The sequence below is a fragment of the Corvus cornix genome, chromosome 2 (genome assembly GCF_000738735.6).
Source record: "Corvus cornix cornix isolate S_Up_H32 chromosome 2, ASM73873v5, whole genome shotgun sequence".
Classification (NCBI taxonomy): Eukaryota; Metazoa; Chordata; class Aves; order Passeriformes; family Corvidae; genus Corvus; species Corvus cornix.
In genome coordinates this window covers 71,912,842-71,930,360 of record NC_046333.1, presented here as the reverse complement: position 1 = coordinate 71,930,360, position 17,519 = coordinate 71,912,842, and the positions used below count along the sequence as shown (strand labels likewise).

Genomic DNA, 17,519 nt, shown 5'->3' with positions numbered 1-17,519 from the left:
AAACAGAGGAACATGCTTCTGCCTCCTCTTTATCCCCCCTCCCCCGATTTTATTCCGCTTTAGCTATCGCTACCAAACGATTGGGAAGAAGCTGGCTCCTCTCCACCCCAAGCACGGAGCTGCTCTCTCGGGGGGAAGGGGGGCTCCCTGGCACAGCCCTCCCCCTCTGCCCTCCCACCGCATTCAGTTGCAAATCCCTGCCCGCCCGGAGGAATCGGCTCCGCGCCCGCTCCGCGCCCCCCGGCCCCAGTGCGGCAGCTCCGGCGGCCCCGGCAGCCGCAGCGCCGGCGCCAAGGGTGCGGGTGCGCGTATGTGCGGGTGTGTGTGCGCGCCTGCCAGGGAGCCAAGCGGAGAGGGAGGAGGAGTTTGGCTTTTCTTTTTTTTTCCCCTCCCCCTCCTCCTTTTTTTTTTTTTTTTTTTTTTTTATTAATCAGGAGCAGTGAATGGAAACCAATCAGATAGAGAGCCCCCTCGGCTCGGGCTGCCTGCATGCCGGAGTTAAAAAGTGCTGCTGGCCGAGCGGGAGCCCTAGTGCGAGGCGGGGAGGCTGAGCGGCGGGAGAAGGGGCCGGGGAGCTGCGCTGCCGCGCCGCCGACCCGGGCGAGGCTCGGCCGCGTCGTCCCTGCGTGCCGGTAAGGAGATGCGGCTCTGCACCTCTGGAGGGGCAAGTTGTAGCTCTCATCAGCCAGCTGCCTTCTGCCTTTTTTTTTTTTCTCTCTTATTCTTTTTGCCGTGTTTATTGGGAATGCTAATTAAGGGGGGCGGGGGGGCGGACGGACGGGGGGACAGCACTTATTTTGCAAAGTTGGCAGCTGTCTTGCGGAGGGCTCTGCCCCCGCCGCCGCGCCGGGGTGACCCCCCCGGGGCTCCGCGCCCTGCCCGATGCTCAGGGACGTGTGGGACCACGTTTACTGGCGCTGTAAGTCAGGCGAAGGGATGCGGCGTTTTCCTGGGATTGTCATAGCCAGCAAGACACTTCGGGCGAGGAGAGGTGGTGAGAGCGGGCGAAGGTCGTGTGTGCTTGGAAGAGAATAACAGTAATAAGTAATAACAACAACAAAATGATGAATAACTAGAAAATAATAATTTTAAAAGTCTGTCTCGGTTTCTTGATACTGCCTAGCTGCTGTGAAATGAATACAGGGCAAAACCCTTCGGATCATGAGCGAAATCCGAGGCAAAGTGCAGAACTGAATGTAGAGCACAGTTGAAATGAGGCGCTCCCTCAGTGAAAAGAAGGGGGCAGAGCGGGCAGATCTGGGGACGTTACAGGAATTGACAAATGTGAAGTCTTTTATTTGATAAAAGAACGGGCTGGGGAGTGCTGGAGGAGGTGGAAATAAGAGGGTAGGCGTAGAGGCATTTTTACAGGAAAGAAGTTGGATAATTGCAGAAAGCAAGCACTGAATTTGGTGGTGTAGTAAATGTTTTAAGGAGCTGGTAACATACTTTCTGTGTCAGCTAGGTTGAACTATTTATGTATTCATATGTATATAACACCTACTTAGATGCACACGCGAGGAAGACAGTTTGCATACTACATCTCTGTATTCTTATGCAAAAGGTTGAGTCAAGAGGTAAGCAATAGCAGTAGAGGTCAGTGGCTGTGGAAAGGAGTCCTGTCACTGCTGCAATAAAATCCATATTTTACGGAGAGTTAAATGCAGTACTTTTTAAGTGCAAGTGGATGGTCACCTAAGTAACTCCTGATGACATTCAAGGTTCGAGAAGTTTAACGACCGAAATTACTCCCAGCACGATGGCACAGCTACTACTTTTATACAAATCAAGAAGATAGGGCACCTTTTTCCTTTTACTTGTGTGTGGTGTGGGATTTTAAAGTTCTGTTAGCACTGCATGAGAGATTGAGTAGTACAAGTTACTTACGGAGTGTAAGGTCAGTCCTTTCTCCAAATTTACTCTTCTTCTGGAACAGCTGGAATAGAGTATGGTTGTTGTCTGTTCAGGAATCTGTGAGGATGGAATGTACATCCTACGTGTGTACCTCATGAGCTACACGCATGAACATTTGTGCAAGGAGAACATTACAATCAAGAGCAAGGTTATTTCCATTCCCTTTTGTCACAGGACTGTGTGTAGTAGCATTCTGGAAATGACATAATTCCAAGGGAATAAAATTGCTTGATCGTGGAGACCTCTTTGGTTTTAATCAAAATAGGCATAGCTCTCCCAGTCAAGATAAAGGCTTATCTCATGTATTTGCTGGGCTGAAATGTCTGTTATGCAGACAGTTCTGTGCAAAAGTACTTGCATGTTACTTAAAACATTCCATAAAATTGATTAACATCTGTTCCTGAGCAATATAATGCTATGGGTAATGGTGCATCTCTATTCATTTCTTTTTTTCTAATTCCTGTTTAAAGGCAATAAGTTTGCATGTCACAGGAGAGTCGGGTAGGGCTCGGAGGCTTGTGATCACGATTAAGTAGATTCCTTTATCATGGATATATACAGTTTTAAAGGCCTGGCAGCAATGACACAATTGGATAGCTCCTTTAAAGAGCCCAAACATGCTAATAAAGACTGCAAGGCTGAATCTCTTTTTCCTCTTCTCTCAGATGTTATCTGACACAGCACCAGTAAATATATAATCTCATATGCTTCTGGCTTTCAGCTGCACCATAATCTTTCTGGACATATTTCTAGTGGTTTGCAGTTGACTTTTGAGCTGGGGGAAGGAAGAGGAAAGCAGCCAGTCTTTTCAGAATAACGTAATCAGAGCAGCAATACTTTTTTTTCCCTTTTTTATTTCCCAGAGAAAATGGCATTGATTCAGTCCTGTTGTAGCTCTCTGCAATTATCCTTTGCAGCCATTTAAGTAACTGGGGTCCCCGTAGGGACTTATTAGTCCCTCTAGGTATTTTAGTTTTCACACCAGTTCACAGCTCTTGCATATCTCCATGCCAGCACTCTAAAGATTACATTTATAGACATGGTCATCATTTTCTAACCAAGTTGTTCAGCTAGAAATGTGCATCTTAACTTCTGACTCTTCTCTCCCTCCCTCCCTCCCTCTGTCCCTTCTTTCCTTGCACAGCTCTTCCATGCACATAGTAACCTGCCGCTCAAGGCAGCCTTCCCTGTCATAAAGTTTGCATTTTGCCATCTGCTGTTTCAATAATATTTAGTTGAGAGACTTCCTTCAAAGCAAAACATACACATGTTAAAAAATGTGGGGTTTTTTTTCCCCTGCTTTCTGCAGAAGATCTCAAAAGTAATGTGAACTTGATAGAAGTTATGAATATGCCTGTACTCTCACCAGCTGAGATCTTTCACTAAACGAGCAACCCTCTTCTCAAGGGCACACTGGGTTTCTCTGGGCAGGAGCCTTCCTCCAGACCACTGTCCCCTCAAGTGTGCTACATCGTCTTTTCTTTGACTGAAGAAGTTTTCAGCATGCTGATATGCTGCTTATTAATAGAATCCTGCAGTATTTTGGGGTTTGGAAGGAACCACCGTTGGGTTTTCTGGTGGATGCCCGTGTGCTATGTGGTGGTCAAGCAACATTTATCTGTTGTTAAATGAAATGGTGGTCCCTGTCTCATGCTTAACTGAATTTTTCAGTGTGTCACCTGCCCTTTGCTGACTACTTCTAAATTATGTTACCTTTCTAGTGCAATCTTGCACTAGATGGCTCAAGATGTGCAGGAAATTACTTATGGATCTCCTTGGAAATGGTGGCTAATTACTAAAATGAAAGGTAGCTGAAATCTATAAAAAAGAGTGGGTAGAATGCACTGGAAACAGCAGGCCCCACTGTGATGGTGCCTCATCTTACATAATGGTTGCAATTCCTCTAGTGGCTCTGCTGCAATTATACCAGAATGAAGTAGAATTGGTTTTCAGTATCTTTTGATTATCATAAGTGTGCGGGAAGGGCTTTGCCTTGAAAGCTGGGTGTTAGGGAGACTTCTTCATTAACCCTTTGAAGATTTAGATAGCTGCAGTAACTGTTCCTATGTCTTCAAAAGCTTTGCGTCATTTGGAGTTTACTTATTTTTTCCTTTTTCTTTTTCCTGTATAATTTCTTGGGTTCATAGCTCTTAGAAACAGGGCTGATAAACTCAGTTGTGGTTATCCTGACTGCCATGGTGGGGCCAAATTCAGGATCTTTTCAGCATAAATCTTTAAAGTGAGTGCCCCATCCTGGGCACGAAGCAAAGAGTTCTGCAGCACACAGAGCGAATCTCTTCTGCTGACTCTGTGCAGGATTCAGTTTGCAGTATAAACACAATTCTCCAGTTTAAATGTGTTCTGCTTGAGATAAAAATCCAGTAGCAGCTGGTTTGCTCATGCTGCATGCTTAGTCATGGCAGACCTTTCCAAGGGGTCTGAAAAAACTATGCTGAGTGAGGAGAAAGGTATGGCATCTTGCATTGTTTCATTTGGAATGGGGAGAGATGAGATGTAGACTGAACATTTAGTATTAAATCCAGCTGTTAGTTGTTTTTATTGTGTAACAAAAGGTACAGGGCAGATTATTAGTCCCTGTTTTAAAAAACACCCTTGGAGAATGCATAATTAATGCAAAACATCAGCAGAAAAAGTCATCCTCTCTGAGTTATGCTGTGAGTGATGCCGCAGTGGAATTAGGTGGGGAAAGGCTGTATAAAAGCATTTTTAAAGTTTGAATGTGAGTACTTCACATCCAGTTGGGCTTTCTATGCTGTAAATCTCAGCCTAAGAGTTGCTTTTTGGTTCTTCCCCAATGACTGGTTGTTATTGGCATCCATCCAGGCTCAGGTTCCTAAGTTTCTCTAGGGCACTGCTGTCTGTCCTAATCCTGATCACCCATCACCTACTTCCCCTCCCCATTTCAGGCAGGCTTATCCCTCTTTGTACCCATGACCATCTCCTTATTCCAGGTGGGGATGATTGCCACTGCTGTCTTCCACTTTATTTATTTTCCTGCCTGTGCATTTGGCACTGAAAGGCCCAAACAAGGACTGTAAATATTTGAGTTTATGCTTTTGTTTGTTTGTTAGAAAGACCATTACCAGAAGAAAATTAAGATAACTGAAGTTCAGGAGTGTTTATAGAGTGGTGTGAATTAATGTTACCGGTTGGTACATCCAGTCTTGTGGAGCTGCCTGCTCCTTGAGTATTTTTCTCTCTCAAAACAAACCATAAAGGATAGTTTCTTCTGCAGCTGCAACCCTCTTAGCAGCAGTGAGGAGCAATGCTGATGGGGAAGGGTGAGGGGAGCCTGTAAGCCCAGTCAGGATGGAAAAGGCTCATCTGGCATGGTGTCCTTCCTGAGTTAGTATGGTGGACCTCCAAAAAGAAGCTTTAAGCAAAGAAGTGATTGCTTAACTGTGATAGTGCCAGAGCACTTGATAGCACCATGCTGAAACATCCAAGATGCAGTGATACTGCATTATCTTTCCTCACACCCAGCCACAAGACACCCTCCTCTGCGCCCGGCTCATAGACAAAAGTGCATATACATTTCCGTCTGGTCTCATTCAGGAACACTGCCAGCCTTGCTATGTTTTAAGTAACCTGTTCAATAATGGCTTTATTCTGGCATTGTGGGCAAATATTTTATGGATTAATTAGCCTGCTTTGTCAGGATATGCATATATATTTATATATAGTCAGAAAATGCTTAATTCTAGCCAGCGTGACTATCAGATTTGATTTGCAACATAAATACCCATCGTAACCCCCCAGCTCTTCCCTAGTGACACACCGCAATGCACAGAAGAGGGCACTTTATGAATGAGATTCGTCCTGTACTATCTGGGTACCGTAATTCCTTTCAGCTAAACTAATTTCATTATCTTGATGTAATGTTTACAGCTGCCTCTGAGATAATAGGTAGTGTATCTTTCCAGCATTCCCCCTTCTGCATCTAATCGCAGAGCCAGAGCAGGAGGACCTAGGAGAAGGGTCAGCAGGAATTGAAAATCAGCTCGGAAATTAAACACTAGTCAGGTTTCCCCAGGTAATGCAGGTGCGTGCCTGTCTGGTGGAAAGCAGAACCTCCTGCTCCCTCATTACAACTGGCAGCTAATAGCTACTATAAGCACAAAGGCTGCTTGATCAACACAATCATTAGCATGTAGCTCTGCTTTGTTGTGAGGGTAACACCAAACTCAAAGAGAATACTTGCCTCTGATGGTAACTCCACTCAGCATTGAAGGTCATGGTGATCCAGACTTGCATGAGAGGCCATGGAGTGGTGAGAGAACCACTTGTGCCTGTGGGTCCCAGCTGGGGTGCTGACACTGTGTTGCACTGGGGCCAGACTTTGTACTGACAGTCTCACTGCAGGGAAAGCCCTGTCGCTTAGGAAGATATCCATGTGTCCTCCTCCCTCATCCCCTTAGATCCAATACCATAGCAAAAATAATTAAAAGTATGGTTGCTTTTAGTTTTGCCCTAAGGACTCAGGTAAAATCTGTTTCCTCACTGAATTGATTCTCTTTGAGTGCCTGGTGGTTTGTAACTTTAGGGTGTCATTAGTCTGGCAATCATTATTTGACAAAAGTATCTTCACAGACAAAAAGAAAATGATATAGCTTGAAGTAGTCTGAAAAAAAAAAAACCAAACCAACCAAGAACCCACAGATACTCAGTGGACATTTGGGAGTCTCGCTTCAAGTAAGGGACAAGGTATTGTTCATCGACATGAGGCCTTCATGCAAGACCTGTTCAAGTACTCCACAACTCCACGTCTTCACTACACAGCCCCACTGTGAGGCTGGCCTGGATAATTGACCATGTTTTACAGCAGGGGAAGTGAATCACCACGGAGGTGAGTGACTTGCCCAAGGTCACAGGAGGAGATCATAACACAGCAGGGATGCTGAACCAGGATCTTACAGCAGGTACAGCTTGCAGTCAACCCTCCTGCCTCCCTCCTGCTCTCTTTAGTTGTTGGAACTGATCCAATAATGGATGGGGGGGAAAAAGTCAGATTTGGGTCCTTTTTTTCATCCAAAAGAAAGCCAATTATTTTTCTCAAGGACTCCTTGCATCTGCTTTGACACTCTCTCCCCAAAGGATTTTCTGGGTGTTTTTTGCTTGTTTGTTCAGCCATGTTTTCTGTGGAGGGGAAGGGGGAGGCTGGGTAGCTCCAGAGCTGTCTGAAACATGACTGAATGTCTTATTCCCAGGAGAAAGTAATCTGAGCTGTCCCTAAGCAAGGTGGCAGTGACCTTACTCTCTGCATTGGCCGAGTTGGACTGGCCACAGAATTTCTTTACCATTCCCTGCCTCATACATTCCCACCTACTTATGCCTGTGTGAGAGAAGGGGATAAAAAAAATCTCATAAAAGGCTGCCTATTCTGCATGCTGCTCCCTGTGGTTTGGGGCAGCCAGAGGTCATACCACACTATCTCTCGTTCACGTCCATGCCTGTATGAGTTCATTTCAAAGCACCCCTGCTTTGTAAACATCTAAGGAGTAGTGTTCCTAGCACATAGATATGAAGGTGAGTCAAAGGGAAGTTACTTGAATAAGGACATGGTGTATACACCAATACCCCTGACATAGGTATTGATCTTAGTGTAAATAAAATAGAGGGAGAAGTAGAAAAAGATGCGTAAAAAAGACACAGTAAATTTACAATTTATGTGGCCAGTTTAGATCGAAGTAGTACCAGGTCCTGAGCTCTGTGCCAGCTAATATGACCTAATGCTTTTGGAGCTGGCCTGACAAACTGATCAAGCTCTACAAGAATTCAAGAGAACCTATTTCCTCACTTTCATAGTGTGAAGAGTGCTCTGGCAGGTCACAGAGCAGGAATATATAGAGGTAGAATCTCTTTCAGGGAGCAAATTTCTTTTGTGAAATTCGTGCTCAATTTAGCTGCCAGGGCTGAAAGGGAAAAAGATGCAGAAGCAACTCTTAAGTCCACCAGCCAGATCCCTTTAAGCAATTCATGCTGTGCCAACCAGTTTTATAAAACCCTGTATTTCATCTAAACTCCATTTAAGTCTAAATAATATGAATGCCCTGCTATGGTATTTCCCTTCTCTCTGCTGATAATTACCAAGTTATTTCTGCCATAAACAAAGCATGTTCTTCTCTCTCTCTGACTTATCTTATCATACCTGGTCCCAGAGCAGTCTTTTAAAAGTACCAATAAACTGCACTGAAGTCCACAAGGCTGTTTGAATACTTAAGTACCATTCTGGATCAAGATGTCAGGATTTGTAATGAAGTGCTTACAACTTTGCAATTATTTTCACAGTGACCACAACATGACCACCAAATATTTGTATAATTTATATCCCTAAATAACAGACTACGCAAAATGGGGATGGAAGGAAAACTTGTGTAAGGAAGAATCATCATTTCCCATTGAAGCCCCTTCAGCAATATAGCCCTGGATCATTTGTACAGCATGGGGAAGGATTCTCTGCTGTCTGACAGCTCCCATCAGCAGTTGCAGAGGGGATAGAGAGGACTGGACTGAGATTTTCACTTCCTGGCTCTTTCTGCTGGCATGTAATGGGAAGATCCTTCCTTTGTGCAAGTGTCACTGTGCATTGTATCTCTAAAATCAGTTCTTAGCTCAGATTCTTCCTCCTGGTGCCTGTGTCTTCAGGTCATCTGCACTTAAGAGGAAGCAGGGCATAAGCATCTGAAGAAAAAAGCTGGCCTGGTGTATCATATTTATTAATATTTACAGCCATCAGCACAATTCTGCAGACAATCTAATCTCAAGCATCTTTGAAATTCAGTGATTTTCAGAGCAGTGTTTCCCATCAGAAACAGAAGTGTGCACTCTGATTTATAGGAAGGATTTCTCTTCCTCTTAGGAAAAAAAACCAAATGCAATAAAACAACACAAAAACAGGCTCCCACTTTTCTCAGCACATAATTTATATTGCTATTAAATGAAGTGTATTACGATATTGTAACATGTTAGAGTCTCTTGCAGGATTTCTGAAGCAGCTACTCATTAATCCACTGTAATTCATTTTGGATATCTCGGATATCTCAAAGCTACTTGATATCTGAGTTACTTTAAAGTATGACAGAGTTTTCCTTAGCAGCAGGTTGTAATTTCAACCAGGCTGGTAAATGTGAGGTCAGAGGCTGATTGCTGCAAATCTAGAAGGTTAAAATATGCTGCACATCCTTCTTCCCTGTTGCAATAACATCCTGAGTCCTGGATGAGCAAAAGTAAATGCTGGGATTATTCAGGAAGAACAGGTTTCATCCTCTTGGGCTGGTCATTTAATATTGTGTGTTTTGTGTTTATCACAAAAGTATTTATATTTGTCAAGCTGGCATTAAAATCAGCCTTCATGTGATGCAGACACCTCCGGCTCAGATTTAGTTTCGAGCCCTGACCCGAGCAAGTATCTGTTACGTCTCGTAGGCTGTGGGTCTCTACGGAGGGAGCTGCTGGAGCCATGGTGGTGCATGGGGGGGTTGCAGTGTTAACAACAGGCATCCTGACGTGGGCAGGCATCCCAGCACTAGAAGCAGCCAGAAAACTTATTCTGGAAGCTGAATTGAGCAAGGCAAGCACAGAGACTAGTGCATACAAGTGACAGCAGCTTCAGTAGGTGTTTCACTGGGGCCAACTTGGTGCAATCCAAAACACCAGAGGTCTTTTGTTAAGTCCCAGAGTTAGTGTGGTTTGCTGCTGGTGATAGAAAAGTACCAGATTATGGTAGCTCTGGGAATGGTGGGGTCAGCATAAGGAGGACATGCTCAACCAGATGGTGTTCAAGTCCTATTCTTTACTTCCTTCAAAGGTGACATAGTGGAATGTTTGATACTTTTTTATATACACTACTGATGGTAGTGCAGAACTCATGGTTATCACAACTTTATTTCCAGGATATGTTGCATAAAGGGTAGTGAGGACATGCTTTCAGGTACCACCCAACTTTCCATATTCTCCTTCCCTTGCAGATTTCTCTTCTTCCATGGGAATGTTTCATGCTCATCTGTTGTTTTTTAAGGTAACAATTCTTTGCTCAGCCCCGTGCATATTTGAGTCATAGAATGTTTTAGGTTGGAAAAGACCACTAAGACCACCAAGTCCAAGAGTGAACCCAGCACTGTCAAGTCCATCACTGAACCATATCTCTAGGTGCCAAATTGCCTCAGGGAGGCCAAGGCACACCAGGAAGCCAAAAGTTCAGTAGACTTCAGTGTGTTTGAAGGAGGTCCTTGTCCTCACATAGTGGGCTCATCATAGGGCTGGATGACCTTGTTCCTGCAATTGCTGTTTTACAATTGACTTCCAGCTGCCCAAAACAAAGCAAAGAGACCAAGCAGGATTCATCTGCAAACTGGGATAGGATAAATTATCCCAGAATATTCTGAGTTGGAAGGAATCCATAAGGATCTTCAAGTCTAGCTCTTAAGTGAATGGCCCGTACAGGAATTGAACCCACAACCTTGGTGTTATTAGCACCGTGCTCCAACCAAATAATTGAACTGAGCCATTAGAAATAAGTTGCTAATGTAAGCAAGATTAACTTGATGAGCTGCCTGAAATGAGATATTAGAGATGATAGGGAAGAGAGAAAACTTTTCATTTAGATGGAAACAGGACTGATTAATTAAGCAGTAACGAACAGGGAACCTTGCCTTGAATTGATATGAGGCTTGCAGTGCTAATTTAACACAAAGTACAGCTCCCAATTTGTTATTAAATTAAAATGGCTTTTAAAATTGTTTACTTTTTTTTTCCTTTTCTGCTTCTGTGTGGCAAAATGATTATTCTGGCTAGTTAGAGAAACCAATCAGAGCAGCAGAAAGTGTAGGTTGAAAGAGGGAAGATTGTTCTGTTGTGTAATTAAGAAATATACACTAATATCCATGACATCATGAATAAGCACTTCAAAGTAGTAAGTATGCTCTGCATAGCATATTAAATGAAACAATTAGTATGCTAGCAAGCTGCTCTGGACATACACTAAAAAGACATCACACTTCAGGAAATGACTGTTTCTTATTCTTTAGTCTAAAGATGTGCTCACCTGACTGACAAATAGTATTAAGAAATAATGAGGAAGAAACATTCTTCCTTTTTGTCCTTTCCCCTTTTCTCACAATTTTCAAAGCAGTTTGAATTTGAGAGACTTTGCAGTTGCTCCATACAAGGGAACTTTTTCTACCCCAATCAAATTATATGATAGAAGTGTGAGACGTTGTGTGTGATAGACAAATCCTATGGAACAAGAGGGAAAACAACCTTGAAGAGACATTGCTTTTTTTAGTCTTAAACAAAATACATTCTTGACAGGAATGATTCCTTGTAATTTATTGTAGGATAGCTCAACAGTAGCAATTTGTCATGCGTAGTTATGTAATTTGATGGGTTCATTTCTTAAATGAATTATGGATTATGGATTACCTCTGTATATCAACAACAGAGCTGTATCTTTTATGTAAATATTCCCTCAACTTTTCCTTCCTCTTCCAATCCATTTTCCGTCATACAGAGATGACTTTTTTCCATCTAATCTTTCAACTAATAAGGTGTTTAATAATTTAGCAACCTAAAAAATGAGCATATTTCAAAGGAGTTAGTATCAATGGTAGTGTAAGAGCCTCAGGCTACAAAAAAGTGGATGAGGTTACCAAAGTTTTAGAGTCAGGATCCCAACTGTCTTTCTGCTTCAGGCAGCTATTTTATTAAAGTTGGTATTAAACAACACTGCCTAAGGTCTGATTAACAATTTATGACTTCCTAAGAAGGATTAACAGAAGCCTATCATTTTTATATTTAAATCTTGATTTGCATCTAAGTGAAACCATACCCAGGTTTATATTTTCATTATTTATTATTTTTATTATTATTATTGCTGCCTCTGAAATATTGCTTATGTGAATATTGCAGGCACCAATTTGTTGTGCTGATCTGTTGGTACCTCATCCCCTCACATGTGTCAGAGGGACAACTTGCTTCTTGCATCCTGTGATGGGCTTGATCCTGCAAAATGATGGCTTTTGTCTCATGCTGGACTCAGTTGTTCTTCACTATCCCTGAAGTCCACTGGGACAGAGGGTGATCTGCAGTTGGCAGTCAGGCTGAGATCTGCAAGACCAGGAGCTGAATGTTGTCCAGCTAACATTACTTTGGGGAGTAAAATCCAGATGTACAGGACCAAGGCTCGCCTGACATACCTTCCCAGAGGGGAATTTTCCTGTTTGACATTTACTTTGTGCAGCAAGTACCAACCCTGTCCCAGTCTTTTATAAGCCTCCCAGTCCTGCTTATGAGGTTGCTTCTAGGCCACCTCTGCTAGGAGAGAAGCACAGGGTGATTCTGCTGCTGTGTTCTGGGATACAACAGAGCAGGAGCTGTTGCTTTTTGCTCTTACTGAGGCAGCCCAGAAAGGAGCATGCTACCAGGTGGGAAAGGGGTGGGGAGTAGATACCAGTAAATCTGCTGGCCAAACATTGCTCACTCTCCTGTGTAAGAAATCAGGCCAAATACATGCAGCTTAGTGGAACAGAGTAGAATTTATTCTACTTCTAGCAAGGCTATTTTTGATTGCTTTTGTTTAAATGTTCAAACAGACAGTAATAACAATGGCCTGTTCTGTTACCTATTTTCAAGCTGTCCTAATTCCCCCCTTGACTGTCCCCCCCAAGTTCAGCTGCTCTAGAAATTTGTGTGGCTTTTTTTCCCTTGTGTATTTCCATTCCTGATACTTGTCAGTGGATTTAACACTCATTTCACTAAGGGCTGAATGTGGTGGTCATAGTGTGTAGAGCTAAGGGAAAAGATTGCCAGAGAGGGGCTATGAGCTCCACTGACTCACAACAAGGGAGACATTATTTTGGTCTTCCTGCGATCCTCTCGTCACTAAGACACTAAGGTTCTAAAGAAATGTTGATATTTAAGGATCTTCATTGCTTTATTTCAACTCTAAACATATCTATGGCTTTCCTTTTAATCAATAGCATGGGTTTTGTCTTGGTCTTGAGGGCTTTTAAGTTTTAAAAGACTAGAGCCGTCATCTGAAAGCTGCTGGTTCTTCAAAGCAAAAGCTAGCATTACGACATTCAGAGAAAGATTTCTCATTTTCCTGGCTTTTCAGGATGTGCTAAACTGAGTTTTAGTTTTAGGGCTGCATTCACATTTCAATAATCTGCTGTTACAAAGACTCCAAGAACTGCAATCAGAGTATTTTCTGGTGATGCTTGCCTTCAGCCTGTGCTTGTGGGTCGTTATTGACTGGGATTTAAACAAGTGCTCAAAAGATTGTGCTGAATCAGGGAGCAGTACCTGTAAGGAATAAGCCCCTTCGATGCTGTATTAACAACATTCAAGGTTTCTAGCTTATTCTTCAGTTCTGACTAAAATTTTATCCAGTCATATTCTCAGTCAAAAGAGGACAAACGAGTATTATTCCATTGACTTCCAAGGAGCTGTAATGATAAATATGAGCTGAAAAGCCAGACCAAGGAAGCAGAAGAAAATGCATGAATAAATTATCAATAGTGGACATGCCCAGGAACTTAGAGCAGTCAGCTCCCCTCACTCTCTCTTCTTTCTCTCCTGTTAAAAAATCCTCAGCCATGTAGCCAGAGAGCAGGAGCAATATCATGGGACTTCTGTGGCCAGAGACACAGAAATCAACAGTGCAAGTGGATGGTTCATACCTAATCTGTGTGGTGAATTAGTTATCAAAACTATTCTACAGCAACACATGTTTATTTGTATGACATTATTGTCCACAGGTCCTAATTGTGTGAAGCAGTGCTCTAACCTAATAGAGTCCCAGCTGGCAAGTATGTTCAGTGAAATCAGTCTTAACTGCAGGATTATTTCACCAAAATATGGCTAACTTCACTGGAACTCATATTAGAAGACAGTGGTTAGTTGAGTGTCCACCCTGTAATAGATGTGTAAGTTAAATTCCATCAGCTACACTTTTGTCCAATTAAAGCACACTTATTAAAAAGGTATCTGAATACCTGCTGTATTATGATTCATTCTGTAGCCACTGCAATGGTTTTTAAGTCTTCTGTGCACAGAATTTTCAGGTGAGGTCAGTGTGATTTTTCATTCACAAAAATGGCTTCCTGGGTCCCTTAAATGAATCAGAAATGGAAACAAAAAACAGGTCTGACCATAACACACAAGAATGTCTTGTGTGTAGGAACAGCATGGTATCAGGCATAACACAGGATATCACAACTCTTTAAAGAAAATAACAGAAAGAAGTAAGAAATAAAAAGTGAGGTACAAAACATTTGCTGGGAGTCACGGGAGACCATACTGTGTGACTTCAGTTGTCCTCAGGATAAATTTTGCTCTGAGAGCAACACATCTTTCCACTGTATTTGTGGGTAGGACTGTTGCCAGGAAAATGACCTCTTCTTTGGGCTTTGATTTTCCTATTCTGTGACTGCACGGTCAGTTCCACCTTGGTCAATAGCTATTTTGTGGTTATCCCAGGTTGCTTTCTGCATCAAGGTTAACAGAGTTTTGAGGGAAAGGTTGTCTGTGTCATCACAGTTTGCAGATACGGAGCATCCGTCAAAAGAACTGCTAAATGAAAACAATCTGTCAGCACCCGGTTTGTAAACATCTCTCAATCTCTGCTTTTGGATGCTCATTACTAGTTGATTTCTACCACACAACAGTGCTCTAAAATGTTCTCAGGTGGACATCCTTTCCAGGAGAATGTGTGGATATCAGCTTGCAGTGGAGTGTCAGCTAGCCCAACTCCAAACATAAAGCTAAATACCTTCCTGTTTTGAAGGTTTTACAAATGATCTTATCTTGACATGACTGAATGAGGGAAATATACAAAGTTGTGATCTCTTGTCATCTGCTCCTGCCTTATTTTCTGAATCTCTTCAGGACGATCAGACACCCAACCCTGCACTCACACACCTGGCTTTAAATGGGGTCCTGGTATTCTGCACGTTGCTGCTTGAGTCTTTCTGCTGCTTCAACCCAGCTCTGAAATGTGTCCCTCCAGGTTAGCTTGCATAAACATAAAGCCCCAAATTAGCATTGCAAGCAACCATTGCCCTCAAAAACCAGTAGTTTTTCTGTGCTCAGTGCATATTTGCCATCTGCTAATGCATTAAAAAAAAAAGAAAAAAATCTCGGCCAAGTGCTTAATTTGGAGTAAATCCATGTCTAACTCTAGTAACTTTAAGGAACTGTCATTGCCTTTACCAGCTAATGAAAAGGCCTCTGCGACTGCAAAGCAGAGAATGCTTCGGAGCATTTGGGCTGTGCATTGTTTCTGCCTGTCTGAAAAGATGCCAAAAGGAAGGAATACCTTTTCATGGAGGCAGCCTTCTGGTTGTTGTCCACTGTGCAGAATGGGGTGTGTACCTATGCACTGCAAGTCTTCTGTACTGCTTGGCTCTAGCACAGCTCACATACCTATGTGATATAAATACTCAGCTTTGCTTTCTCAGCTCTAACCCTTCCCATGCAAAGTCAGAAGCGTGGACACTGTGCCAAAAATAGGATGCTGAATCCTAGCTCCTTGCAGAAATGATCTCTTTAAAAGCCACAAGCAAAGAGGGAAAAGGATCTGGAACCATCTCACACTGTAAAGGATATTTTAGTTGTCTAATGGATATTTTTCTTCTATCAGGAAAAAAAGCCCCAAACACAATTAAAAGATTAAAATTATAACACCAGTTCTTGTAGTCACAGGAATAAGTGTTTTACCCAGAGTCCTGCTCAGGACAAGTAGCATGTGACTGCCTGGCTTGTGCTACACCATTACTATTCAGGCCACTGGCACTGGAAAAAAATACAGAATGTCAACACAAGAAATGTCAAATGGTAAGAATTTGTAAAGAATATGTGTGTATTTTACATCTAAAATTCTGTCTATTTTCAAAAAGAAAAAGAGAGACTCCTAGAATTTATCTTTTTCCCCCCACAATATGATGGATTGATAAATCACTTTGGAGGGAGTGATATTTTTGGACAGAATAAAATACTCTCCAGAAGTTTTTAAATGGTACTACTTGGACAAGGTAGTTCAGTAAGAGTGTTTCAAAAGGCCTCACAAGAAATTCTGATCTTTATTTCACAGCTTGCCCTCACGTGCCTGTCTCTTTCAATAAAGTTTTATTCGGCCATTGAGAACACCTGGCTTGCTGGCTGGTATCACACGTCTTTCAGTATGTTGATACCAATGTAGTTGTTATTCCTCAGGGGATTGGCAAGCAAACGGGTGTTTGAAAGCCCTCTACCTTCAAGGCCCCTACTCAAACCCCATCTGGAACAGATGCCAGCAGTCAAAAGCACCATTAGTACCACCTTAATGGCTCTTCACAGGACTGTGTAAGCAAAACAAGTATTTATTCCCTTTCATACAGAAAAAAAAGATGAATAGTAGTGGGTTGTACCGATAGCATCATCTATTGAGAACTTCAGTGGCACTGGCCCATGAACCAGAAGCAGAAGTGGTGTGGAGGATGGCACTGCCAAGTGATCTCTAGGCTCCTTGATGAGGTGGGCTGAATAAACTCTCATTGCTGCTGTTTATGCATTATCTGTTCTGTGGACAAATAAACCTTCAGCCTCTGAAGATGACAGTGTCTACACTGCAGAAACATTGCACTCATAAAAAGATTTAAAAGGGGGGGGAAAAAGCACATTCTAAGGTAGCTGATTTACGATGGAGACGGGCATAGGAACATGTCCTATACTTTTGGGCCCCTGAATTGCTGAAAGAGCATGTGGTCTGTGTTTTCGCATATCTGCAGAGAACTACAGGGGAGTCTCTAATCTCAGGGTGGAATTTACTTGTCTCACATTCTAGGCATACAGTGAAAGACCTGCAGTATATATATACCTGATGCATTTAGGCTACATTTTTAAATTGTAAAACTTTGACTTGAGATATCTCCTCTGACGGAGGAGGAACAGGAAAGGAGCACTAAAGATACAGGTTTGCAACCACCCATTAGACACCAGTTTTTAAAAAGGAATCTGATAACTTGAGGTTTGAGTGTCAGTGCCTTTCATGAGTGATCTCATGCTGAGTTCAATTTTTTTTCTCAAAGTACGTTTTATCACTTCCTTTTAAGGTCTTTATACTCCAAAGCAGATCACTTGCAAGTTTACAATGGAAAATTATTTCATGAAGCTAGCAATGACTCACTGGAATAGGTATTTGCAGACCTGGACACTGGGGTTTGAAGATTGTCTGAGTGTGCAAGCTTTGTAGATATACACCCTAACAGAAGCACAGGCATGTAAAAAAAAGCCCATGGCATGTAATTGTAAGTAAAACTGATTCTTGCCCTCACAGAAATAGATGCATCTGCATCTAGAATGCATTTATCTGTTCATGCCATACAGACATCTTTTTCTTCTACTAAAATCCAAGTCAGATCTAAAACTCGGCCTTGAGTTTCAGTTCATCAGACGTGCACATCAGTATTCTTCCAAGGAAAAGGCAAAGCCAAACCCAATGAAATTTATAACAGTACATGATCCTATTTTCTGTCATTTAGATTGTCTGGCCAAATGACAGGACCTACAATCACTCTTAGTTAAATTGAATTATTGGTCCTCCCTCT

General features: G+C 42.4%; 1 protein-coding gene across 2 annotated transcripts in view; it reads left to right on the top strand.

The window, feature by feature from the left end:
* The first annotated feature begins 416 nt into the window (after positions 1-416).
* Positions 417-17,519, top strand: part of CDH6 (cadherin 6) — a 103,592-nt gene continuing 86,489 nt past the window's right edge. Inside the window, exon 1 of one of the 2 annotated variants that reach the window (XM_039548900.1) lies at positions 417-632. The gene's annotated coding sequence lies outside the window, so the exon portion shown is untranslated. Of the gene's footprint in view, positions 633-975; positions 995-17,519 lie in introns of those variants that run through there. The other variant, XM_019286282.3, reaches the window with a different exon arrangement.